At 44.1% G+C, this 24900-nt stretch overlaps 1 protein-coding gene and 1 long non-coding RNA gene across 14 annotated transcripts in view; one reads left to right on the forward strand and one right to left on the reverse strand.

Moving 5' to 3' along the window:
- Positions 1–24900, forward strand: part of RERE (arginine-glutamic acid dipeptide repeats) — a 342723-nt gene that overhangs the window by 166096 nt on the left and 151727 nt on the right. The gene's annotated exons all lie outside the window — the stretch shown is intronic.
- Positions 9949–18490, reverse strand: LOC117050592. Its single transcript, XR_004427108.1, has 3 exons — positions 18443–18490; positions 17987–18074; positions 9949–10041 (listed from the first exon to the last, which is right to left on the reverse strand). It is a non-coding gene; the product is annotated as an uncharacterized LOC117050592 (long non-coding RNA).

The following is a 24900-nucleotide window of genomic DNA, read 5'->3' on the forward strand; positions in this document are numbered from 1 at the left end:
AAAAAAGAAAAGAAACAAAGTGGAGATTTCGAAACTGCAAGAATGCTGTCTAATTTGGAAGGAGCTTCACCCTACTCCTTAAGAGCAGAATTCTTCACACCTGTTGTCTCACTGCTATTTGTCACAACCCTGTAGGGTGGTTCAATATGACATGATATTCAGTGACTGAGGCAGAGAGAACAGCTCTGTGTCTGAGGTCACCCAGCAGACTCCTAGCAAAAGTGACATTTGATAATAGGATCATACATAGAATCCAGTCCGCTCTGTTGCTCAATGCACACAATACAAAGCCTCCGTAATGGATAACTGTGTCCAATGAGGAAAAGCACATTCCTTTCTTACATTTATATCCCACCTTTTCACTGCCTTATTACTACTACTACTACTGTACTACTACTACCACCACCACCACCACCACCACATTTATATATTGTCCTTCATCAAGAGAACACAGGATGGTTTACAACATAAAACATAATGTCATAGTAGAAAAAAAGAAAAGAAAAAACAATAACCCAGTTAGCCTCCCATCTGGTTCCCAGGCATTTTACCCATCCAGACACTGATCATCTCCAGACCTTCTTAAGCCTATGGATAGTTAATTGGTTCTCGTGTCAAACTATTGTCACAGTCAATCAGGGTCTCTTCAGCTAAGGTTTACTCAGCGTAGACCCACTGAAATGAATGGACTCCTCTTAGTTATTATGCTTTAATTTCACTGAGCAAACTGGGTTTAATTACCACCCTTAATGTTCTACCAAAGTGTACCTAAATCTAGACCTCCCTTCTTCGGCAACAGAGAACAAGGTTTGCTCTTTTCAGTTTGACTGTCCTTCAGGTATTTGAAGACTGCATTCAAGTTCCCCTCTCCATTTCCTCTTCTCCAGATAAACAAACCAAGCTCCTCCAACTTTTTCTCATAGGACTTGTCTCCTACACCAGTGATTATCGTCACTGAATTTGGGTTTTCATTCACTCTCCAGTTTCTCAGCCATTTTGCTTCCAGACACTTGGAACATTATTTTACCTGTGTAGGGTGAGGGATGAAAGAGGCAGCTCTGGGACTGCAAACCGCAGAAATATGGGGACTCCAAATCTTGGAGCTGCAGCCATGACTCTTAGGAAAGAAGACTATTTAGATTTTATCAGAGTTGTGCGAGACGGTGACGGCCAGCTGCAAGGACTTTTGGATTTGATACAAGCATCAACGTGTGAGGAGGCACTGCAATTTATGGGAGAGTCATTGACATTAAACCCACACAGCAATATATCTTTGTTTTACCTTGCTTGTTTGAATAACTCAGAGGCTGTGAAGAAAGAAGAAAGAATGGGATAACATCAGAAGGCATTAGGGGAATCATCGGAGACTATGGAATGCAAATGAATTTGATGCTGATCAGAGCCCTTCATGTTTGAAGCATGGGAAGCAAAAAAAAAATTTGGCAGAACATTTGGATTATTTGATATTTTTATGTATAATTTGGAATATTTAATGTGATTTGATTGGATTGTTAAAATGGAAAATTCTAATAAAAATGATTTGCAAAAAAAAGGAAAGAAGACTGTTTAATATCTTGGATAATGGGCCCAAAATGCTGCACATTTATTACAGGGTTTCAACTTCCAAATCAATAAATCAGTTAGATTGTTTGCTTACTTTTTTAATATTAATTTTATAATCACCACCACCACCACCATCACCACCGTTTGGCAAATACCCTCTTAGATAGCCCTCTTGTGATAGATGATGAGGCTAAAACTCAGTAGTAGTGGTAGCTGCTGTGCATGCAGACGGTTCTAGATTCGAGGCCCGGCATTTCCTTGTAGGGCTAGGATAGGGTCACTTTCTGAAATCCTGGAGGGCTGTTGTCACTGCAAGCAGTGGTGAGTAAGATGGACCTTTGATCTGACTCTATATAACACAACTTCTGATATTCCTGAGGGTACCTCTCTTCAAAGGCTATCTGAAGGACCCTATCTGCTCATATTAGCCTGCCTTTCTCTTCGTCCTGCCACCTTCACAGGCATGCTTGGTGAAGGACATGAAAGAGGGCCTTCTTGGTGGCCTGTCTGATTGTGGAACTCCTTTCCGAGGGAGGCTAGGATGGCCTCCTGTGTTTTCCCTTTGCCTGCAAGCAAAAGGAACACTTTCTTGTTCCAGCAGACCTTTGGCCACTAACTGGCTGCTGCAGTGGGGTCTTTTTGAGCACAAGTCTTTTTAAATGATGATAGGGTTTTCTGTGCTTTTTTTTAAGGTTACTCAATGGTTTTTTAAATATTTATATTTATTGTGTGCGTGTTTTTTTAACTGTATCTGTTTACTTTGTGCTGTGAGCCACCTCAGGTCTTGCACTGAGAGCAAGGCAGTGATAGTACCTGCTGTGCTATAATGCACAAGTGCAGTTAAATGTATACTTCCTCCTTCAGAATGATTCTCGCTCTCCAGTATGGATATTTATTCAGATTTAATCAGTTGATTAAACTCATATTGTTAAAATAAAATAAAAAGCTATCATTCGTTGAGTGAGAGCCATAATTTATTTACTCAATGCACCAGTGATATTTTGGCACACTGAAGTTCAGAAACAATAAAAAAGGATTGGCATGCTTAATGGAAGGCATTCCGTGTATCAACCACCCTTCCTTTGAAGAGATTAAATGTTTGAGCTAAGTGCTGGGAAGCCCCCCCCCCCCTCTTTACCACCACCTCTACTTCAGCTGAGTCACAGATGGTAGAATTGGAGCTGCTGACCTTCAGCTTCTTCTCCAAATATTTGTTCTTCTGCCTCAGATCTATCTTTCAACTACTGGGTAATCTGTCTGTCAGGCACACAGCCACTTTTACAAAAGAAATCCTTCTTTGACTTTGTATTCTTTATTAGTTTCCCCCAGCTTCCAGCTGTCACGAAGGGTGGGTGGCCCTTTCAGTTTGTTGCGCCAGGCATGTGGTCCGTTGCTTGGATTGCCGAAGACTTGCCATCAATGTGCTTTTGTTACATTGGTGCAATAACTTGAAAATGTGGTGTCAGCTGAGTGGCGCTTGGGACAAGTTCCCCCTTTGCCCAGTAAAAGCCCATTCAGGACCCTTAGATCTGTCAACCTCAGGTGTCCAAAAGTGGAATGCGCATGGCATCATGTATGCATTTCCTTATGTATTTCTTGAACCTTCAGGGCACTCAGCTGTACAAACTTTGCACCCCTCCCTCCCTTTAATCACAGTTACAGTCATAAACTGAACCCTGATTTCAAGCAAGTTACCTTAAACAGAACAGGGAAAGTTTATGAAGCCTCTGTCTTGGAAGCTTGTACATTTCTGGCAAACCTTGACCTGTGGAATCCTTCTCTACATTACTGGAAATTGTAAACAACTATGGAGATGAATCTTTTGAGACTCCGGGGTGGCTCTTGAGGACACTCCTGTACCAAAATACAGTGGTACCTCGGGTTACAGACACTTCAGGTTACAGACTCCGCTAACCCAGAAATAGTACCTCGGATTAAGAACTTTGCTTCAGGATGAGAACAGAAATTGTGCGCCGGCGGCACGGCGGGAGCGGGAGCCCCCATTAGCTAATGTGGTACCTCAGGTTAAGAACAGTTTCAGGTTAAGAACGGACCTCCAGAACGAATTAAGTTCTTAACCCGAGGTACCACTGTATAACAGTTAAATAAAGAGGAAAAATTACCTGGTATATGGTCTCCTCGGTACCCAGAAGTTGGGTGTGAACCTTTATTTTGAAGTGCAGGGAAGATGCCCTATATCTCAGTGATGGCTCTTTAAGGGGGATGGGGGACAAAACATGGACACAGGAATAAATAGAGTATAGGGACAGACCATTGGTCCATCTAGCTCGTTATTGTTTACATTGACTGACCGTGGTTCTTCAGGGTGTCAAGCAGGGGTCTCTACCAACCCAAATAATTGATTCCAGGGATTGAACCTGGGGCCTTATGCATGCAAAGCAGATGCTCTGCCATCAAGATGCTGCTTCCATAGTCAGTTTCTTCTATTGAAAGTTTTCAACACAGAATACAATAAAAACCAAACTAATCTAAATAGAAATAAAACAGGCAGGAAAGTTGGGGGGGGGAGTTTCCCCCTCTTCCCCCAGCCTCCTACCCTGGGAGATTCTCTCTGCCCCACCCCTCAAACAGGGCCCTTCATCTTCCATCCATCAGCTTTCTCTCTGTGTGTGTCTTCATTAACCCAAAATAGGAAACATCAAAAAACAAAATGTAAATATAGAGATAGTGTTAGGAAAAGAAAGCAAAAATTAGAAGTCATAGAAAAGGAGAGATACAGCATGTTACAGCATTAAAGAAAACATGTTAAAAATGCAGTATAGGTGGTACCTGACTCCGTCACGGCTCTCCAAAATGTATAAAGATCTAGCTAACAATTGTTGGCGTTGTGGAGAAGTCAACGGAGACATGTACCACATGTGGTGGACCTGTAAAAAGATCAAGGAGTTCTGGAACCTAATATATGAAGAACTTAAAAAAATATTAGGAGTATCTTTCCTTAAAAAACCAGAGGCATTCCTCCTAAGTATCATTGAGAATGACATCCCAGAGAGCTCAAAAGAAATTTTTCTGTATGGAGCGGCAGCTGCAAGAACGCTGATAGCATTAAACTGGAAAGGGGAGTGCGTACCAAAAGTAAAAGAATGGCAATATAAATTTCAAGAGTATGTCGAGATGGCCCAGCTAACCAGTAGCTTGAGAGGAAATAACAGACAGGCATTTGTGAAAAAATGGGAGAGATATACAAAATACCTGCAAGGCATCCAAAATGGTATAAAGTCCGTGGTGGCCTTTGAATGATCCTGGAGGAAAATACACTAAGTCAGAAAAAGAAGCTGTGTTTGGTTTTGTAGAAGGTTTTGGAATTGAATAAAGGATAAATGAAAATGTTATGTACTTTCAAGAGCAGAAAAGGAATGCTTATCAGGAAAGACAGGAAGTCTGTATGTGTGCATATGTGTGTTTTTTATGTATGAAATTAATGTTTAGTTAAGGTTAATAACTTATGTTTAAGTTAAGAATTAAAGAAGAATTGTAATGTTGGTGGGTGTGGGTGTGGGTGTGGTGGTGGGGGTGGGTGTGTGTATAAAATAATAGAATAGTCGTTTTATATAATTCTTTATATGTTGTTATGTGTTAACGCTGTTATTGGTGCTATTCATGGCTGGTATCTTATGTTATATCATTATTGTTGTGTCGTTTGTGTTTTTGTTTTTTCTGCTTTTTGATTTTGTATCTATATTTTTTATACCCAGTATGATGAGTGTATGCTTAGGTATTGTAAAAATAAATAAATATAAATTTAAAAAAAAGAAAAAAAAAGAAAAGGAGAGATAAGAAGAAAAAATAAGGGCTCATCTGCCAATTATTTATATAAAGATTATTCAAAATATGCAAAATATACACTCCAGGATAAGATGCTGCTTCCCACTGTAAAATCAAAACATTTATGACAGGTAACCATGTGAAATGATATCAAACTCTGGGAAAAGCCCCTCAGAGGGAAGTGCAAGTCTGATATTTTCTCTTCATTCATCATGGTCATCTTGCTATAAGTTCTGTGGAGCAGACTCCCTGTACATCGCAGTTGACAGCTAGTCCATTGTATCTTGCTTTTGGTGTTTCATTGGATGGTGATTTATTTATTTATTTATTAATCTAGGCAGATGCTGCCAATCCTCTGTAAGGCCCTCTCCCTTGCTGGGCAGAGTGAGGGGGTGGCAACTGGGAGGTATAGTACCACATCAGTACTGGATTTCAACATACCCTCTTGATGGTGCTGAAGAAAGCAGGGTGGGTGGGGAATCCATTGCCTTCCGTTTTGGAGTTGGAGCCTTATCTAGTATAACCAAGGGAAACTGCTGCGGAATAAGACTTTTTGCTTTACATTGTGAGTTGGGTTCTTTGCCTTCTCTGCCCTCTCTTCAGTTTGGGTTAGAAGGCTGGCTAACAAGGCATAGACTTAATCAGAAGTTGCTGCCAGCAGCCTTAGAGCTGCTACAGAAGTTCTGTGAGCTGGCTTTCTTTGTGCCAGGCAGAAAAAGACTCTTTTGCTCACTATTATAGAAGAGAAGCTGAAGAAAGGGCCCCTGCTCCTGGTACTTAAAAATGTGACTGTGGAGAACCTCAGAGACTAATTTGCTGGAAACCTTCCCTGTCCTAGCAGTCCTTCAGGTTTTCTTGTGGAGGGATCTACCGTGTTTCTCCTAAAATAAGACACCGTCTTATATTTTTTTTCGCTCAACAAAACACAGTATGGCTTATTTTCAGGGAATGTCTTATTTTAACCGTGTCGCATCGGTACGCTGCATAGCCACACCTCTCCAGGCTGTTTTAATGGGAGGTACCACGTCACTATGGCTTATTTTCGGGGTATGGCTTATTTTTGGGGAACGGCTTATATTTTGCAAATGCATAGAAATCCTGCTATGGCTTATTTTATGGCTATGTCTTATTTTAGGAGAAACAGGGTAGCAGGAGAGATAGAAGCTAAGCAGCTGCTCAGTAGGGCTGGGTGACATATCAGTATATTTTCCAACACTGGTTTGAAATTCACAGTGTGATAATTGTTTCATAATATTTGAGCTGGCAATATATCGCAAATCACAATGTGTGCAAGGGCTAGGCGATACCTGGTTTTCAACATTACGATAACTCACCAGCTAAACATTGCAATAACTCACTAGCTAAACGTTGCAATGTTATCACCAGTTAAACCTCACAGTATCACCAGCTAAACATTGCAACCTACCACAATATATGAAATAAGGATGGAACTATACAGAGGCAAACAGGACAATGTCCCGGCAACTGCTACTACTTAGGGGTCTAAAATGGATAAATGACCAAATTATCAATCATCACACACTCAGTTTTATCACCAGGCATGCCAAAATGCAACCCAACAGGACTTTTGGTTTTTGGCTTGGCTACCAAATGGTGGTATTTAGGACAATCCAAAGTATGGCGATGAGTCATAGTAAATACAAACAATCTGGGACTGCCAGTAGCAGCATCCTGCGAGGCCTTGCACTGGCGATGGGAGATGTCAGCAATAGTAGTGGCAGACAATGAGGCCTCGTGGCGGTAGTGGGAGGTGGTGACAGAAGCTGTGGCAGCCTGCCTCAGCAAGGCCTTGCAGGCCACCTCTGCTTCTGCCATTGTCTCCTCATGCCTCTGCAAGGCCTCACAGGCTGCCACTACTGCCACCGCCATAAGAAGGCCTTGGAGGCCGTCACCACTTTTGCCACTGCTTCCCATTGCCGTGGCTATGCTTTGCAGGCTGCTGATTATTGTGACCCTGCTGCCAGGCTGCTGCTGCTTCTTCCCCTCCCCTGCCGTTGTTGGTTCTGCCGCCACCAGGCTGCTGCCTCTTCTGTTGCCTAGTAGACCTGCTGCCAGTCCGGCAGTCCCAGATCATTTGTATTCACATTGACTCATCACCATACTTTGGATTGTCCTGAATTTGGTAGCAAAGCCCCAAACCCAAAGTTTCATTTGAATGCGTTTTGGCTTGTCTGCCGCTGAAAGTGACCATGAGATGATTGATAATATCATTAATCAGTTTCAGACCCTTAAATAGTAGCAGTTGCCAGGACATTGTCTTGTTTGCATAGTTCCTTATTTCAGATATCATGATATATCGCAATGTTTAGCTGGTGATATATCACAATATTGAAAAACAGTTATCGCCCAGCCCTACTGTCCAGCTGCTCAGATTTGTTGGTAACTGGGCTCAAATTGAGCCTCTGTGGTGACCAGTGAGTATGGTGGTAGAAACTTATATTGTCTCCCAGGTAGGACAAAGGGGAAGGGCTGTAGCTCAGTGGCAAAGCGTCTGTTTTGCATGCAGAAGGTCTCGGGTTCAATCCCCAGCGGCATCCCCAGGTAGGGTCGGGAGAGAACCCCTGAAATTCCAGAGATCTATTGGCAGTCCTTGTAGGCAATGCTGAACTGGGTGGACACATGCTCTGTCTCTGTATGGGGCACTCCCTGTGTTCTGCAGCCTGGCAGAGCTCAATTTGTGGTCCTCTTTCAGTGGTGGGAAAAGGTAATTGTCACACTTGTGTTCCCCTTCTGGCAGCTGCTGCTCTTCTGATGTTGTGACTAGGTTGCATTGCTTGATGGCAGTAAACACAACTGTTCTTGGTTTGCCCTTCGCACACATGAAAAGTTGCAAAGGAAAGATGAAAGAATTCAGTTATTGCCCCGCCTTTCACCAACCAGAACTTCCATCAGTCCCAGCTACCACGGCTCAACTCTGGATGTCCCTTTTCATTTTTCTTATTGCTTACAACCAAACAATACAGGGTATTTTTTACTACTATTGGCATATCCTCAATGATACTTTGGTTAGTTAGTTACGTAGTAATCCAGAACAAATGCTTTAAAAGAGCTTTGGGGAAATAGTGCAGTGGAACAACTTCTTTGACATGGCTGGTTCTGCCAACCTCTTTCCCAATAAGAGGCCCTGCACATCTTGACATCTTTGAAATCAGAAGTTCTGCCAGTGACCAGCCTGAGCAGGCAGCTGGAGTGATGCCATGTAGCTTTTCTCTGCCAGGGGAAGGACTAGTGTGGTGCAATGGCAGCCGAACAGCCTTCAGAGCTATCTTGGGCACCTGCCCTGACTTTATAAAGAGCTGGGGCAGGCAGTGGGCATGACTCAGAGATGGTGTGTGTGTGTGTGTGTCTGTGTGTGTGTGTGCGTGTGCACATGTTGTACAATGGAGGAAGGAGAATGGGAAGAATAGTTAGGTCGGCAGTAGCAACACACTAATGGTGAACCAGGTGTGCACAAAATATAATGTCCCAGCACCCTCAAATTTTCCATGAACAAGTTCAATGTTTGATAACAAAACCATGGGCTCCCCCCCCCCCTGCCATGTCCAGTTACTCTTAGCAGCCAGGTGGTGGATGGTTGACTTCAATGCCCAGAATATCTCCCTTAAGATCACATTGCAGCTGTTGACACCGCAGTGACAGTCTCTGCAGCCCAGATGTTCAATTTATAGTGAGATCCCTCTAATTAAGACAATAAAATATACATGCTTTGGCCCTGTCAAGGATAAAGATGTTAATTTATGCTCTCTATTTTATTGTAGCTTTTGATGAGACACCCTGGGCTTCTTAACTCTGTTGTGGATTGTCAGAAGCACACTGGCCATTTTCAAGGGAGTTTTTAAAAGAGAGGATACCTGGTTTTGTGCGGATCAATTAGATAATTTCACCTCTCTGGTGCCTTTTTAGCTTCCAGGCTTATCAAAAATAAATAAAATACATCAAAAGTAGGAATGTAATCCATTATACTGCCTACTGCTCTGGGCATCTCCCTCAGGAATGCTGCTACCCTGGTGTCCCCTCGCCGCTGCCCCCCCCCCAAACCTTTCTGTAAAAAAAAAAAAATACATTCCCCCGAAGGTTATGTTTTTTCTCCCTTTTGCCAAGTCCTCATATCTCCTGACCTCCAACTAAGAGCACAGCTTTACATATTTGTATTACACAAGCACTCATAACAAATTTCATCTCCTTGTGCTGTGTAACCTGATCAAAAAAATACCAGTGTGACCTAGGTAGACCAGAATGGAGTACAGCCCATCATGTTAACACCAGGCAATGGGCTGCTGGAAAGCCTTCTGAATATAGTGTGTGTGTGTGTGTTTGCTGATTTTCAGGTTACCGTCTGCATTTTTTTAAAAAAACACAAAAAGCTCAAAATATTGTTTGTTGCCTTCTAATCTAAGCCTTTTGAGTTCCAGAACAGGCTGGCCCCCTGAGCAAAAAAGATTTCACACTCTGAAGTGCAAAATTCCATTGGCGTGTGGTAAAATATCATCATAAATCTTTCATCTGGATGCTGCAGCTGTTGATTTCCTCCCTCCCTCCCTCCCTCCATTTGCCTGTGTAATCTGCTACTCTGTGTAATTCTGTCTGCTGCATAATCTTCACCTCTTGATTAGGCAGGGTGTGACCCCTGGGTGCTCTTTCTTCCTACCCAGAGGCTTGCTGGCTTTGGTGCTGTAGCGGGAGAGTGAACAAAACAAGACATGGAAACTTGAAGTGTGGTTGTGAGCTTTTCCTTTTTAAATTGACACACACAAGAAAACCCCAGTAATAAATCACAGCAATAAATAAACAAAGAAATAGGCACTGTGTGGTTTTTTTTTAAGTACAGCTGATTGAAACTGTGATTTTGGAAACCCTGAGATGCCTTAATTCAAATATTGGTAATGAACACAGGGACACAGGTAACTGCCTGATAACAAGCCAGATCGTTGGTCCATCTGTCTCAGTATTGTCAACACAGACTGGAAAGTGCCTCTCACCTGTGCTCTCTAAAGTGCAACGACAGCAAAATGTTTTTATGTATGGGTTCTCATGGGTCTACAGTGATGCTCAATAGACCCTCCCTTTACCTCTTATCAATTGGGTATACACCACAAGACATACTTCACAATGCTTAGCAATGCATAGAGATGTTAACTCTCTTCAGGGAGAGATTTCCCTGAAGATGGGGAATTCGTTATAAAAATAAAAATCAGTTATTGCGCCATCAAATTTCAAATTTGCAGGAATGTCCATTAATCCACATTTCCACCCATCTCTTCTGAATGGTCAACATGACATTGCTTGAGATATTTCTCTTTTGAGAGCCAAAATGGTGTAGTGATTCATGGATTGGATGTAGACCGGAGTGCTCAGGGTTCCAACCCCACCCAGTCAGAAAGCTGTACCTGACTCACTGGGTTGCAATGATAAACAGTTTGTATGGGGTGATCATGTGTGCCACACTGAGTTCCTTGAAAGGAAAGATCAGATAAAAATTGTACCTAATGCTGTGCTGAACATACAAAGTACTGTACAAAACATACAAAGCAAACTGAAGATGTAGATAGAGAAACATGCTCATCATCTCAATTAAGGTAATGAAATCTAATTAAAGATAGCCAGAACGTGTGTACACAGAACAATTCTGATAGCTGGAACATTGAACATGCAAATAATCATAACAGGAATGTTTGTTTGAATAGTCAATGGTTGCTAGGGCAATAGTGCATATGGTATGCAATTGCAGTACATTATCAAATGAGAGCCAGTGACCAGGGTCTAGACAGCTGAGCCACTAATTCTGTGTGCCCCAAATGGGTTTTGGGTTTGTGCCTCTCTGCTGCAAGATGCAGTGATAGCAATGGGCTTAGGTGGCTTTGAAAAGGGATCAGGTGGGTTTTACCGAAGACAGGTCTATCCACAAGTATGAGCCTTGACAGTTAAAGAGTCTTCCGTAGTGGCATTCCTCTGAAAACTGGTTGGTGCTGTTAGTGGCAGAGCAGTAGTAGGTAATTGTTATCACCGTCACGCCCATCCTGTGGCCTTTCCAGAAGTATCTGATTTGCCACTGTTTGCAAACAGGCTGCGTGAGCCTTTTTGCCTTATCCAGCAGGGCTTGTATTGGGTTACTCAAACAGCAGATCCCTTGTATTATGTGGCAAACCACTTTTCAGTCTGCAGGGGGCTTTTAGAAGCTGTGTGCGCGTGTGAGTGTTTATGTACAATTACCCACCCACAATCTTTTATTTAAAAATGGCAAAAGATCTGTTTTATGTTATGGAGCATATGAAAAAGTTCCAGTAAGAAGGAATTTCACTGAATGGGAAAACCTGATGATGTAAAAATGTCCACACCCTTTCGCATTCACACTGTGTTTTGGATGACAATCCTTTGAATGCTGGCAAAGTGAGGAGGTGCTGTCACGTCCCTCAAATAACTCAGCAAGAGGGAATGGATTTGTGCAGAATCCCTACCCCATCCCCAAGTTTCCTGTCCTTGGTATGACGTTTCTGCTTGTCGTGGGATGCCAACATGGCAAGTCTGACCCCACCCTGCTTTTGTTTCTGTTTTAGCTGAAAGTACAAGAGAATTGCCGTTGATTGTGTGGGTTGGTTGGTTGTCTCCTGGTGTTGAGGTTTGTCACAACCACATCCTGCTGAACTGTCTGTTTCCTCTCCCCCCATGAACTACTTTAAACTATATTTTTAACCACTTTTTTTTTTTTAGCAGTTATGTCCTATGCAATTCGGTGTTTTTGGTGATTTAGCCTTTTCAACCCCTATCAGTACTCTGTTGTTAAAAGGCCATTTTCCTTGGTAAGCTTCTGGGGGGTCTTTGTTCCTCCTCTTGATTTTTGAAAAGGTGAGGAATCTATTGGAGCTGCCTGTGCCGGCTTCAAAGCTTGTTTTTAATGTTAGCAATAGATGCTGCAGCTGGTGCTGCTCAGCAATTAGATGCGAACTCAGTGCCAGAAACGGCATTTTAGTGGCAAATGCCAGGAGCCCTCTGGAAGGGCGTCTTCACTTGGGCCTCAACTTCCTCCAGGTTTAAAGTCTCAGAAACTGTAATGGAATTTAATTGCCAGGGCACTTATTCGATGCTTAGTTAAACGCATTCACAGTACCTTTAGTTGTTTAGGTAACTGTTTTGGTTATTGTGCTTGACACTGAGTGTGTTTGATTTACAGCGTCCTCTGTGCCCTGCGCAGCAATAGAAATGCTAATCAGGAAAAGTGCGGAAGGAGGAGGGTTGTGTTATCAATACTCCCTTCAGCAGCCCTGCTGCCAAATTTGCTTTGGTGGGAGAGCCCTAATCTGTAATCAGAGTGGAGTGGAGCAGGAAAGAGGTTGAGTGGGGAGAAGAAAAGCTGGGATCAGAAGTGTTTATGGCCTTCTTTCGAATTGTTCTAATAAGATCCGTCCCTTTCGTATTGTTTCAACACTTCCTTGCCTTACTAAGCAACTAGGAGGTTCCAGGTCAGCTGCTGCTGGGTCAGTTTCCTTGCAAATAAAGAAGAAAGTGAGCACTGCAATCCTTGGGTGTATGCTGTGATACCTACCGTATTTTTCGCTCCATAAGACACACTTTTTTCCTCCTTAAATGTAAGGGGAAATATCTGTGCGTCTTATGGAGCAAATGGTGGTCCCTGGAGCTGAATTGCCCAGGGCCCAAAAGAGGATCATGCTTTTTATTTTACAAGAAGAAAAGGGGGTGTTGAAAGGACTCCGCTCAGCAGCTGATCAGCAAGAGATCAGGAGAGAGATAAGAGTCCCGGCTTCCTTTTAGCCCCGCCCTCCTTTGTTGAATGTGCTGCAGAGGGAGGTTGTTTGTTTCCACAGCGACATGTGACTGGCTGATTAGATTATCTGCCTGGAAACTGTAGAAAGAGGCTCTCTTTCCTTTAGAAGCTGCAGAAATGTGAGTTGAACCCCATAAAAACAGAGCTTTTCCTCTTTGCTTTCCCCCCTGCAAAACTTTTAGCTGATCCTCAAAAAACAGGGTTTTTCCCTTTGCAAAAAAGCTGCAAAACTTTTAGCTGATCCTCAAAAAAACAGGGTTTTTCCCTTTGCAAAAAAAGCTGCAAAACTTTTAGCTGATCCTCAAAAAAACAGGGTTTTTCCCTTTGTAGAAAAAGCTGCAAAACCTTTAGCTGATCCTCAAAAAACGGGGCTTTCAGAGGAGGAAAACCAGAAAAATATTTTTTTTTTCTTGTTTCCTCCTCTAAAAACGAGGTGCGCCCTATGGTCTGGTGCGCCCTATGGAGCGAAAAATACGGTATTTGTTCATAAATACCGTATATAGGTTGAGCTGGGAAGAGAGCAGGCAAGCGACCAGATGTAGTTTTTTGTCTTTTCATGCAGTGTCAGTCTCCCCCCTCGCCTCCAAAGCAGTTGCATGACCTTGGAGCCTCCTCCTTCAAGTACCTTTCACCCAACCAAACCGCAAAACTCAAACCTCTTTCTTCCTTGGCTTCATCCCAACTACCAAGCTGTTTCTCTCTGCCCCCAACCAAGTTGTTCAGTAGTGAGTCGCCACCAGGCCTCAAAAGCCACTGTGGCTCATTTCAATGAGTGTATTCTATCCATCAGTGCCTGTTGAGGAAATTCCTGTAGAGATTTGTTAAGAGACAAGGCAGAATCTGTGCAGTCTTGTGGCCTTTAGATTTTACACTTGGAAAGACTACAGGATTTTAGAGGAAGAAAGATGATGGGGGCCGTGTTCTCATAACGTCTGTTCCTCTAAGTGGAACAACACTGTAGAACACCCTGGTTTGGTTCAGATGTCAAGCTAAGCCATAGTTAAAATTACACTGTGTTTTAACCCACTGCTCAGACTACCCCCTGAGTTCCTGTTCCAATCTTATCTTTGGCAGGCCAAGGAGGAAACTGTCTAGAGCAGGGGTAGGCAACCTAAGGCCAAAAAATATAGTCCAGCCCACCACATGTTCTGAGGGATGGTGGACAGGCCCACAGCTGAAAAAGGTTGCTGACCCCTGGTCTACACTGATTGGCAGCAGCCTTGCCTAGAGTTGCCATTAATTGAACCTTGTACTGTCTGCAAACTTGAGCTCTGCTGCTGAGCTGCAGTCCTTTGCCCATTGCCCTTTAGGTTGTAAGGGGCTTCCTGACACCCCCAACCGCACCATCTCAATTCTTGATAAACCTTTACTCTGTATGGTTTCTTCCTCTGGAGCACTTGGCTCAGAGCATGGGAAGCGACAAGTTGCTAGGAACCCTCCTGGAGGCTTGCTGCTGCTGGCTGAGTAATGATCTGGCAGGTGGGCTTTTGCTATTGCAAACCTCATTTCCTCAGTGCAGGTGGGTGAACAGGGTTGGCTTTGCCTTCCAGTTTTGATCCTGCTGGGCTGGATGATCTGGTGCAGGGATTTCGTTCTGTGTATGTGTGTCTACAGTACACAAAGTATGTTTACATAAGCATACGTTTTGCAAGTGCCAGTACCTGAAATGCCAGGTGGCTGGAAAACCGTTTCTTGGGAGTTTCCCTTTAATTGTGTATGAAGAGTGAATTATGAAGTTTAGCAGTGAAACCTAAAGGGGTTTAAAGCAATGGAAAGGGGTGTGTGTGTGTGTGTGTGTGTGTGTGTATCTCGAAGGGGAGAAAGTTTTTCTCTCATCATACTAGAACTGGGGTGTGTGTCGGGCATCATCTAGTTCAACTGTTGGTCAAAGGTTCCTAACAGACAAGGGAAAGCCCTTCTTCATATAAAGCAGTTTATATGAAGAAGGGCTTTCCCTTGTCTGTTAGGAATCCTTTGACCAATAGTTGAACTAGATGATGCCCGACACCCACCCACCCCAGTGTGGGAAAACTTTTTTGCCCAACAGGCCAGATCTTTATCTGCCCCCCACCCTTGCAGGGTCAACATTGACAGGTGGTTGGGAGCAGCCACCTGTCAGTCATCTGACATCAGGTGATAGATACCTGTCATAGTTGGCCCATAGGGATGGGGCAATAGTTCAAAAGATGTACAGTGTTACCTCTGGTTAAGTACTTAATTCGTTCCGGAGGTCCGTTCTTAACCTGAAACTGTTCTTAACCTGAAGCACCACTTTAGCTAATAGGGCCTCCTGCTGCCGCTGCGCCGCCAGAGCATGATTTCTGTTCTTATACTGAAGCAAAGTTCTTAACCTGAAGCGTTATTTCTGGGTTAGCGGAGTCTGTAACCTGAAGCGTATGTAACCCGAGGTACCACTGTACTTAGCCCTGTGGGTGCTTCCCAAACTTCCGACTACCACCTGATTGTTGGGTGTTAGGGAAGCTTTGAGCAAGCTTTGTGAATGCTATGCTTAGCTCTTGGGAGGCTCTGAGCACCGGAGCTTGCAGAATGCTTTGTGTGGTGCTTCCAAAGCACCCGACAACCACCAGCCTGTTGTTGGGCACTGGGGAAGTGTTGTGCAAAGGATTTTGTAAGCACTGCCCAATTGGCCAAGCCTCTTTCATCCAAGCTCTGCCCTTACCTGTCCCACCCTTGACATCATTTATAATGCCAAGTTTTAAGGCAGGTGGGTGTGGATTGGTGAAAACAGCCTTACAGTCCAAAATGAAACCTATGGGCCTGATGTTCCCCACCCCTGATGTGAAGTATAATTTAATTTATGGAATTTGTGGTCAGGAAGATGCTGTGGCCACTAGCTTGGGTGGCTTCAGTAGGACTTGGGGAGAACTCATGGAGCAGCAGAAGGTCCGTTGATAGCTAGATGGAACCTCAGTGCCCAGAGGGATCAGTGTACCAGTTGCTGGGGTGTGACCCTGGGAGAGGCTTCTTGCTTTTATGACCAACTTGTGCACTTCCCAGAGGCATCTCGTTTAACAGTGTCGGAAACAGGATGTTTGAACTGGTGGGCCTTTTGGTCTGTTCCAAAGGAGCCCTGATAATGTATTTGAAAGGTGGAGTATAAATTTACATTATGAACAAGCTGTGTTCTTAATTAATTGGAGAACACACTTCGCTCTTTATGCCTGAAATACTTCCGTTTAGAGAGTCTTAAGTATGAAGGTGTCCCACCTTCTGTGTCTGGAGTCTTTCCTTTGTGCTTCTTGGTGTGGCCTTTTGGATTGCAATCAATCAGTCCCAGAGCAGTTACTCATGGAGGTGTTGAACACCTGGCAGCTTCCAAAGGCGGGTAACTCCGTTAATGTGTCCATACGGGAAGTGAATGTATAATCTAGTTGCAGAGCCAGCCCAGCCGCTTGGTAGAAAAGCAGCAGTGGCAACAGTGCCAATTTTGAGCAAGATCCTGGCCATTTGGGATGAGATCTTGTGGAGCATGCAAGATCTCACATGATTTTGGGTGAGACCCCCCCCCCCCCAAAAAAAATTGGTGTGATCTTACATGAAATCAGTGCCTCCTGGCAGGGCGCACAGCAGTGGCAGAGTGGGCAGCAGTGGCAGGTAGTAGTGACGGGAATGGTGGCGGCATGGAAAAGCAGCACTTACTGTTTCGCCTCAAGCAGCGAAATGGGATGCACCATCCCTGTTTAGTTGCCCCTGGTGCATAGATCAAATAGTTATCTATTCTCCAAAGTAAGCTGACTGGAAGGAGACAGGAACAGAGCAGTAAACTGGCCAGAAGTGCAGTGGGCGGCAGCCTCTGTTGATTGTATTTGAACTCGTAAGAAACAGTCTTATAGCTGGTCAGACCATTGGTCCATCTAGCTCAGGTTTGTCTATACCGACTGGCCTCGGCTCTCCAGGTTTTCAGATGGGGGAATATTTCCAGCCTTACATGGAGATGCTGTGAATTGAACCTAGGTCCTTAGCATGCAAAGCAGATGCTCTTGCCATTGAACTACCCTTTCCAACAGGGATCATTCATTTATGTCAAGGATATATTCTCAGTTCTGTGTCACAGTTTGGGAACTACTGGTCTGCACTGAGATGAGCAGTGGTTTAGCACCAAAACAAAGATGCCTAAGACTGAAATATGGTTTAAGGAACACAATCTGTGCCCCTTACCCTTGTAGCATGCCACCTATAAGCAAAAAAGAGAGACAGCTAGCAATGAGTGCTTCTGCTTGGCTTATCTGACATCAGGTGCTACAGAGCGAAATTCAAAGAACATAAAGAAAGAAACAGAGCGGAAAGATGCCTCAGTGGGATTAATTGAGAGATAGTAAGCAGTGGCCTGTGACCTTTTGTGAAATGGTTTATGATAGTGTTGATTATTTTTTTCTTTGTGTGTGTGTGCGCGCACGCACACACACACATGTGCTTTCCCGTGATGAAGGTAAAATACTATCTTTGCAATATAAAAATAACAGTGCACTTTAGAAAGAAGTACCAGTATGTATCCCCACCCCATTTCTCTGAGCACAGAGGTGTTCTGAATTTTCAGTTCAGCGAAGCCGAAAAGGAACATATAGGGAAATAAATTGCTCTTGTTTTAAGCAAACTGGAAGACTGCTTCTGTTTGCTTTTGGCATCGCGCTTTCTGCCCTTGCAGGTCTGAGCTTTGTTGCATGCAACATTGTGTGGCTCTGAATTCATTTCTAAAAACATTTCTCAGTTTCTGAAAACAGCCCCTGTATTACCCCCCCCCCCCCCAAAAAAAAATCCTTCCATGCACAGTCAAATATCTGGCAGGCTTGGATAATAGTTTAGAGTTGACTGTACCCGTTTAGTGTCTTTACTCTCTGCCTTCCCAGATTGTCCCAGAGTGAGCCGGGGATAGCTGGTGGTGAGAAGATAACTTTATCCTTTCCTGTGTATTGAATAAACATATTATTTCAAAATGGTTTTGAAATAGTGCTCTAAGATGCTTTGTTAGTTTCTGCAAAAAAGCTATCTTCTACAGTCTACTCCATCAGGTCTCCAGAGTTAAATTAGTGGCTGTTTTCCAATATTAACTTATTAGATTTCTAGCTGCAGACATGAAAAGGATTAGTAGGCCCTTAAAACAGTAAATTTTTATGGCCATCTATAAACAGATTTGGTAGTGGCTCTGAATTCTTACCTTACGGGGACTCTTGTTCAGTGGAGGCTGGTTCATTAGAGCAAATGGGACACTGCTCTACCAGCCTCATTTTGCCCTTAGCTCCCCCCCGCCCACCTGCCTGACTTCTTACTTACAATTATTGTAGTCTAATCAATGGGTGGCTCTGGCTGTCAGCTTCCTCCTCCTCTTAATTCTTTTGTGTTGCCTCTGAGGAAATAAACAAGGAGTGGGATGGTGTCAAAATGGAACGAGTAGGTTTTGCCAGTCATTGGTTCTGGCCACGGTGGATTCGATTTAAATCAAACTGATTTAAATACAATTTAAATCACGAGTCAGTAAGGCTCAGGGCCGATTTAAAAATAATAATCAGATTTTTAAAAATTTAAATCGATTTTTTTTAAAAAAAAATTAAATCGGCCCTGAGCCTTACTGACTAGTGATTTAAATCGTGATTTAAATCAGTTTGATTTAAATCAAATCCACCCTGGTTCTGGCGCCACCTACTGTTGGCCTCCCTGTTTTCCAACCCACCAGTCCCAATAGGTGCCAGCTACCACTATCTTACATTGATGCCTCTTTCTAATGCTTCCTGTGTAAAAAAATTTTTTAATGTACAAAATGTAAAATAAACAAAACTGCTTCTTCCTGGGCCTTCTTCCAACACTAGGTTTTGGGGCATAGGATGTCTTATTGATGAGCATCTTTCAAAAGGAGCAGCACCTAGGTCCCATTTTGATCTGGCCCCTTCTTTAACTGTCACAGCATATAGCTTCTTCTCATCTGGGTTCCTTGCAATGGCCAAGGTTATTCTTGACCCATTCCTGAGTTGAAATGTGAAGGCCTGGGGAAAAAAACTGGAGATATTCAGGGAGATACAGGTTGCTTCCCCTGCCCTATTGTAAAAATAAAAATGGGAGAAAATCTTTCTCCCCCTCTTAAGTTGAGGCTTGCCTTTCTGTCTTCTCCAGTGGTGAGTTGCTTGTCCTTCAAATTCTAACAAGTTGAGCAATCCCCCCCCCCCCGGTCTCCAGATTGTTTACTTTGCCAGCATGTATAAATTGGCAATAGCTTAAAACCTTATGATTGATTCTGAGATTTCACCTGTTTTATTCCAGCTTTCAACAGGAGAATCACAGTTGCATGCATAGAAAGTGGGACACTCCACATACACAGTGCAAAATACTTTGGCAAATACTGGACAAAGGCAAAGAGAACACTTTCCTTAGTTTTGAAAGAATTGACAAACGGAGCTGTGAATTAATTTCCAGGTTCATGAGTTGTTCAGAACAACACAAGCCACTACCCAGCTTTGTGATTCAGCTTGCAGAGGATGGGAGGTGTGAAAGAATTTTCTTTCTGCACTGTAAAGAACAACAAATGTGAAAAGCAAGACGTTTTTGGCATATGTATGTTGAAGGGGGTGAGGAGGGGGGAATCCTATATTGTTGTGTCAATAAATTATTCTTTCTCCTGCATAGATCACAGAAATGGGACTTTTCTGTACTGGAAGGCACAGTATTGGATACCCCGAGCTGCTTATTCCCTGGCTCAGCTCACACTCCGCTGAATACACTGATCGATTATCCGCGGCTTAACCAAGCCTTCTCATTTCCTGCCTTCCATTACTGCGCTCAATCAAGCTGGCGGTTCTTTGAGGGCTGGCTTGTGCACAGAGATAAGCCATCGTGGCCTGTTTCTATTAGAAAAGCTCTTGTAGATGGAACAGTCATTAGATAACACTAACAGGTTTAAAGGTTGCAGTCTTTGTGTTGGTTTAGGTTAAGAGGACAGGAGCCGAAAGAGGCAGCTTGGCTGCATTTGAGAGTTGTTCTGTTGGAGGTGCTGCACAGAGCATGTCACACTAACACAAGCCTGTTGGGCGCAGGGAAATTTAGAGTTCTGGGGTGCAGCAAGAGTCCATGCTTTCTAGCAGGAATCTGGTGGAGGGATGATTGGTACACCTGCTCCCATGGGGGCACCCCACCCCACACCTCTGGCTTTAAGATAAGTTATCGAGGCTTTGTTCGAGATGCCATCTTTTTTTTCTTTTTTAAGAAGTGTGATTCAGTCTCCCAACAGGAGCTAAGGCCCATTGGTTGTGGCCAGGTCCATATCTCAGTGTTTCAGCCCCTTCCTTTGCATGTAAAAGGTCCCACTTCAACCCCTGGCATCTCCAGTTCAAAGGCTCAAGTACCTGATGATCAGAAGGACCCTCAGCCCAAGATCCCGGAGAACTGTCAGCCAGCCAGTCCAAGTAGTCCAGAAGTCAAAGCAAGTATTAAGGCAGCTTCCTTTGTTTCTGTGCTGGGGAGCTGTACAATGCAGCAAGTTTGGGGAACCTTTGACTCTCCCATTGTTGATGAACTACAGTTCCCATCACCCCAGACTATTGGCCATGCTTGCTGGGGGTGATGGGATTTGCAGATTAACAATATCGGGAGGACCAAAGGTTCCTCATGCCTTTTGTGTGTGGAAGCTGGTTGCCATCTTCTCTGACTTCCATAGCCCCATGGAAGCCCACTTGCTGGAGTAAGAAAGAGCTACAGATGGCAGTCTGGTTCCACATACAGCAGCGTTGATGGGGTGAAAAGAAGCCATCACTCCCCCTTTTTAGCAACCAGTGGCATCTGGGAAATCTTGGTTGATGTGTGTGGTGGGGGGAAGTAGGCGGAGAGTTGCCTTGCATTGAGATTGGAATCCATGACCTTCTTATTTATTTATTTATTTATTTATTTATTTGCAGTATTTACAGCTTGCTATTCATTGAATATTTTCAATCCCTGAGTGGGGAACAAAAACAGAGAAAACTATAATATACAAAAAAATTGACAGAATCCTATAAGCAGGTCCAGTAAGCCACAACATTAACAATTCTCTTATAGGATAAGAGAGAATAGCAATATTGTAAAACATAACATAGTGTAAGATGCCAGTATTTTTAGTAAGATTTGATTTCTACAAACAGAAAGGGAGGGAGGGAGGGAGAGAGAAAGAATACTGTTGCTGTACTAGAGGAACATTCTCAGCCTGATTTCCATGGTTAAGCCTTTTAAATTAATTGGACACAAAAGAAGCAATCACCAGAACATGATACCTTAAAGGGGCGCTGTGATTTGCAAGAGAAATGCTTCTCTGATATCAGCCGAGAGCAGATTGTGGCAAATTTAGCGCGTCAGCACATTTTTCAGTTGCATCATCTGTCGGGGGATTTAAATGTAACTGGTTATTTTGTGCTTCTGTTGTAAACAGCAAAGGAGGTTTTCATTTGCTGCCTTTCTAAGTGTGGGTGTAAAAAAATAAAACGCAAAAGCACAACCTCCTGCCATGTTGGCGCGGAGGATGATGTAAAGCGCCAAAGGCAGCGAGTCAGCACAGTGGAACAAACGCTGACCCCTCCGTTTTTTGAGGCTTGGGGTCTATAAATTTGAAGCCGCTATAAATGGTAGATTGTTAGGTCAAACGCTTTCCCTCTGTGCTTGTTCTGCAGAGAGGCTGGGTTCGAACATCCTGCAGGATAAAATGTTGGAGGAAATGGAACTACTTTGCTTGTTTATGTTTATGTTGTTGCACAGGTTGTCACAGCCAGGCAAACTAACTCCAGCACTTCCTATAACTTTGAGAGGACCCTCTCTTCCACTTACCCTGTTGTTTTTTCAAGGAGAGGAGCCCTGATGAAGCCATAATGGGCTATATGTCCCCCAAAGTGACCTCTAAATAAAGTTTATTTTTTAAAAATCACATCAAATTATTCATTTTCTAAAGCTGTCAGAGCAGTGTTTCCCCTTGATAATACAGTGAGGAAGAAAAGTTAATAGGGGAGACAAGGCAGTATTTAAGGCAGCGTGTGTGCTGTGATTCAACAGCAGTGCAGAAAAGGCACAGGATATTATTAAGGGACACAGAATGCAGATTCCTGAAAACTCTGGCTTTCATTTTGAATAGAAAAAGTCCCTTCCTAGACCTTATGGCTTTGAAGAGATGCTTGAAAGTGTGTGAGTGTGATGCCTTCTGTAATCTCCAGAAAGCAGAGAAGATGCTAAGTAAGACAGTGTTCCTAATTTAAATTGCAGCTGTTTATGATAATCATTTGTTCTTTCTCTGTATTTGGTACCCAAAAAATGTCCTAGTTCAGCTCACCATGGCTAAAGTGTGTGTATTCAAATGACAGATGGTGGTAGATTTTGGGGGTTGCAGTTTGTTCGTGTCTTTCTGCAACAGTACATTCTGTCACCCATCTTTCCATCTTGATATGGATGAGCTGAGATAAACGGAAAGCGGAAGCACAAGTTGCAGGTCCACTAAATGAAGAGGCTAGGATGCTACAAATGAACAAAAAGCCCCTGCAGAAGGAGAGCAAGCAGTGAGCTGTGGGATAAAGCCCTGCAGGTAGATGAGCATCAGTAGGTATTGTCCAGGGCACACAGAGATTCAGCTGGCTCTGCCGCAGGCACTCAGAGGGAAGCCAAATACTCTGGCTTCTGATTTGATAAAAGCACAGCCAAAATGAATATTGTGTGGGTTATACGTGCTTGAAAGAAAAGGGCACCCTCCTTCCCCATTTCCCCAGGCTGTAGTTCCAATCATATTCCAGATCCCTGAACTCCAGCTGTTCCTGTCTTGATTCGGCTGCCACCCTCTCTTTTTGTTTCAGGTAATGATGTAAGGAAATGAGATGGGCATACTGAGAGGAGGCAGGTGGGCAAGCAGTCAGAACTGGGCCTTACATCAAACAAGGGTTTTGCTTGGAGAGGGGTAACAGCACTTAACCTTTTTCATCTCCCCCAAAATTGCCAGCAAGGGCCATGTGTTTTGAAATCTATTGTATTCATGTTCACAGATGTTTGCATACAAACATTGTAAGTAGAGATTCACAAATACTGAAACTGCAACCCAGGGATATTGCTAGGGGATAGCTTGTGGGTGTGGGGTCCCAGGTATTTCATGCTGGGTCCTGAATCACCTGCCCATCCACCTCTTTTAATATTTTCCTTTGTTTACAGCGGGTGTGGGGAACCTTTGGTTCTCCAGATGTTGCTGAATTATAACTCACATGATTCCTGCCTGTGGGCTATGCTTGATAGAACTCATAGGAATTTTTGTTCAGCAATGCCTGGAGGGCCAAAAGTTCCTCATACCTGGTTTGCATAACTCATGGCCATGTTGCAGAACATGGTGTCCCAGGCACCTGCCATCTTCATTTCTTCAGCGACCTAAATTTGGATCTATACATATAAATGAGCACACACAATTTTTGTTTCATGGGCCTTTGTGGGACCTGAGTCTGTGTGTGTTCTGGCTGCAACATTTCACCGATCAGTCAGTTACAACAATCAACTGAAAGTCTTTTTGACCAATGTTGTGCCTATCTAGCTCAGTATTGTCTACACTGGATTTCAGATGGGGTCCTCCTCCCCCAGCTGTACCCAGAGATTCTGAGGGCCTTCTGCATACAAAGCCAGATGCTCTACCATTGTCCTGTGGCCCTTCTCACTTTAGGCTCTCTTGTAAGATCAGTGTAGTGCAATAGCCTATTCTGGACAGGGTTGCACTCCCCCTGAAGGCACTGTTATGTAGTTTAAAGGCACTCATTGAATCATGGTTGTCATTAGAGGCCCAAGTGGTTTTGGTGGCAGGAGGACCCATGAGTTGGCAATTGCCAGGTCATACTATTGACGTATTGCCGGCTGCCCTTGGTTGTAGATTGTGTCAGGGTGCTTAAGTTTAAAGTGCTTAACAGCTTGGGCACCAAATATCTGCAAAAAACTACGTACTTGTCTCTTATACAGCTGCCTATGCCTTGAGATCTGCAGATGAATCTCTGTGCAGAGGCTCCAGGAAGAGCCTGAGGGTTGCATTCTGGGGACTCAGGTTTGCAATTGAATACAGTGGAACCTCAGGTTTCAAACATAATCCATTCCCGGAGACCGTTCGACGAGGGCCGTCTCGTCCATAGGGGCTGGTGGTGCGCCGCGGCAGGGCGCCGGGCCCCCCAGGGGCGCCCCCATGAGCCTGTCGGCATTCCAGGCGCCCCCTCCCCAACCTGCCCCCGCCCCCACGGGCGGGCGGGCTGATAGCCAGCCGCCCTCGCCTCCCGGAGCCCCAGCTGGAGCGCTGGAAGGGCGCACAAAGCCCCACGCCGCTCCAGCGCCACACCCCTCATCCTCCACTCGCCCACCCCCCCTCCCGAGGGGCGGCCAGCACGGGAGGGAGGCGGGCGGAGAGGCGGCACGGCGGGGGCGCCAAGGGATCACCGCGCCACGGTGGCCGATCCCTCTAAGACGGCCCTGCGTTCGACTTCTGAAATGTTTGAAAACCGAGGAGCAATGGGCAGTTGGCAAAATCCATTGAGAAAAAAGAAAACCACGCAGTGGAAGCCATTCGACTTCTGAGGCGCGTTCGAAAATGGAAGCAATTACTTCTGGGTTTTCGGCATCTGGCTTCCAAAATGTTCAGCTTCCGAGACACTTGAAAACCAAGGTCCCACTGTACAAGGTTGCATTCAGTTGGTCATGCCCATTTATTTCAACTCCCAAGTTGGACTAAGATTGGAGGCAACCGTGAATTTGGGAACTTTCTGTATACAGAGCACATG

The sequence above is a fragment of the Lacerta agilis genome, chromosome 8, assembly GCF_009819535.1.
Source record: "Lacerta agilis isolate rLacAgi1 chromosome 8, rLacAgi1.pri, whole genome shotgun sequence".
Lineage (NCBI taxonomy): Eukaryota > Metazoa > Chordata > Lepidosauria > Squamata > Lacertidae > Lacerta > Lacerta agilis.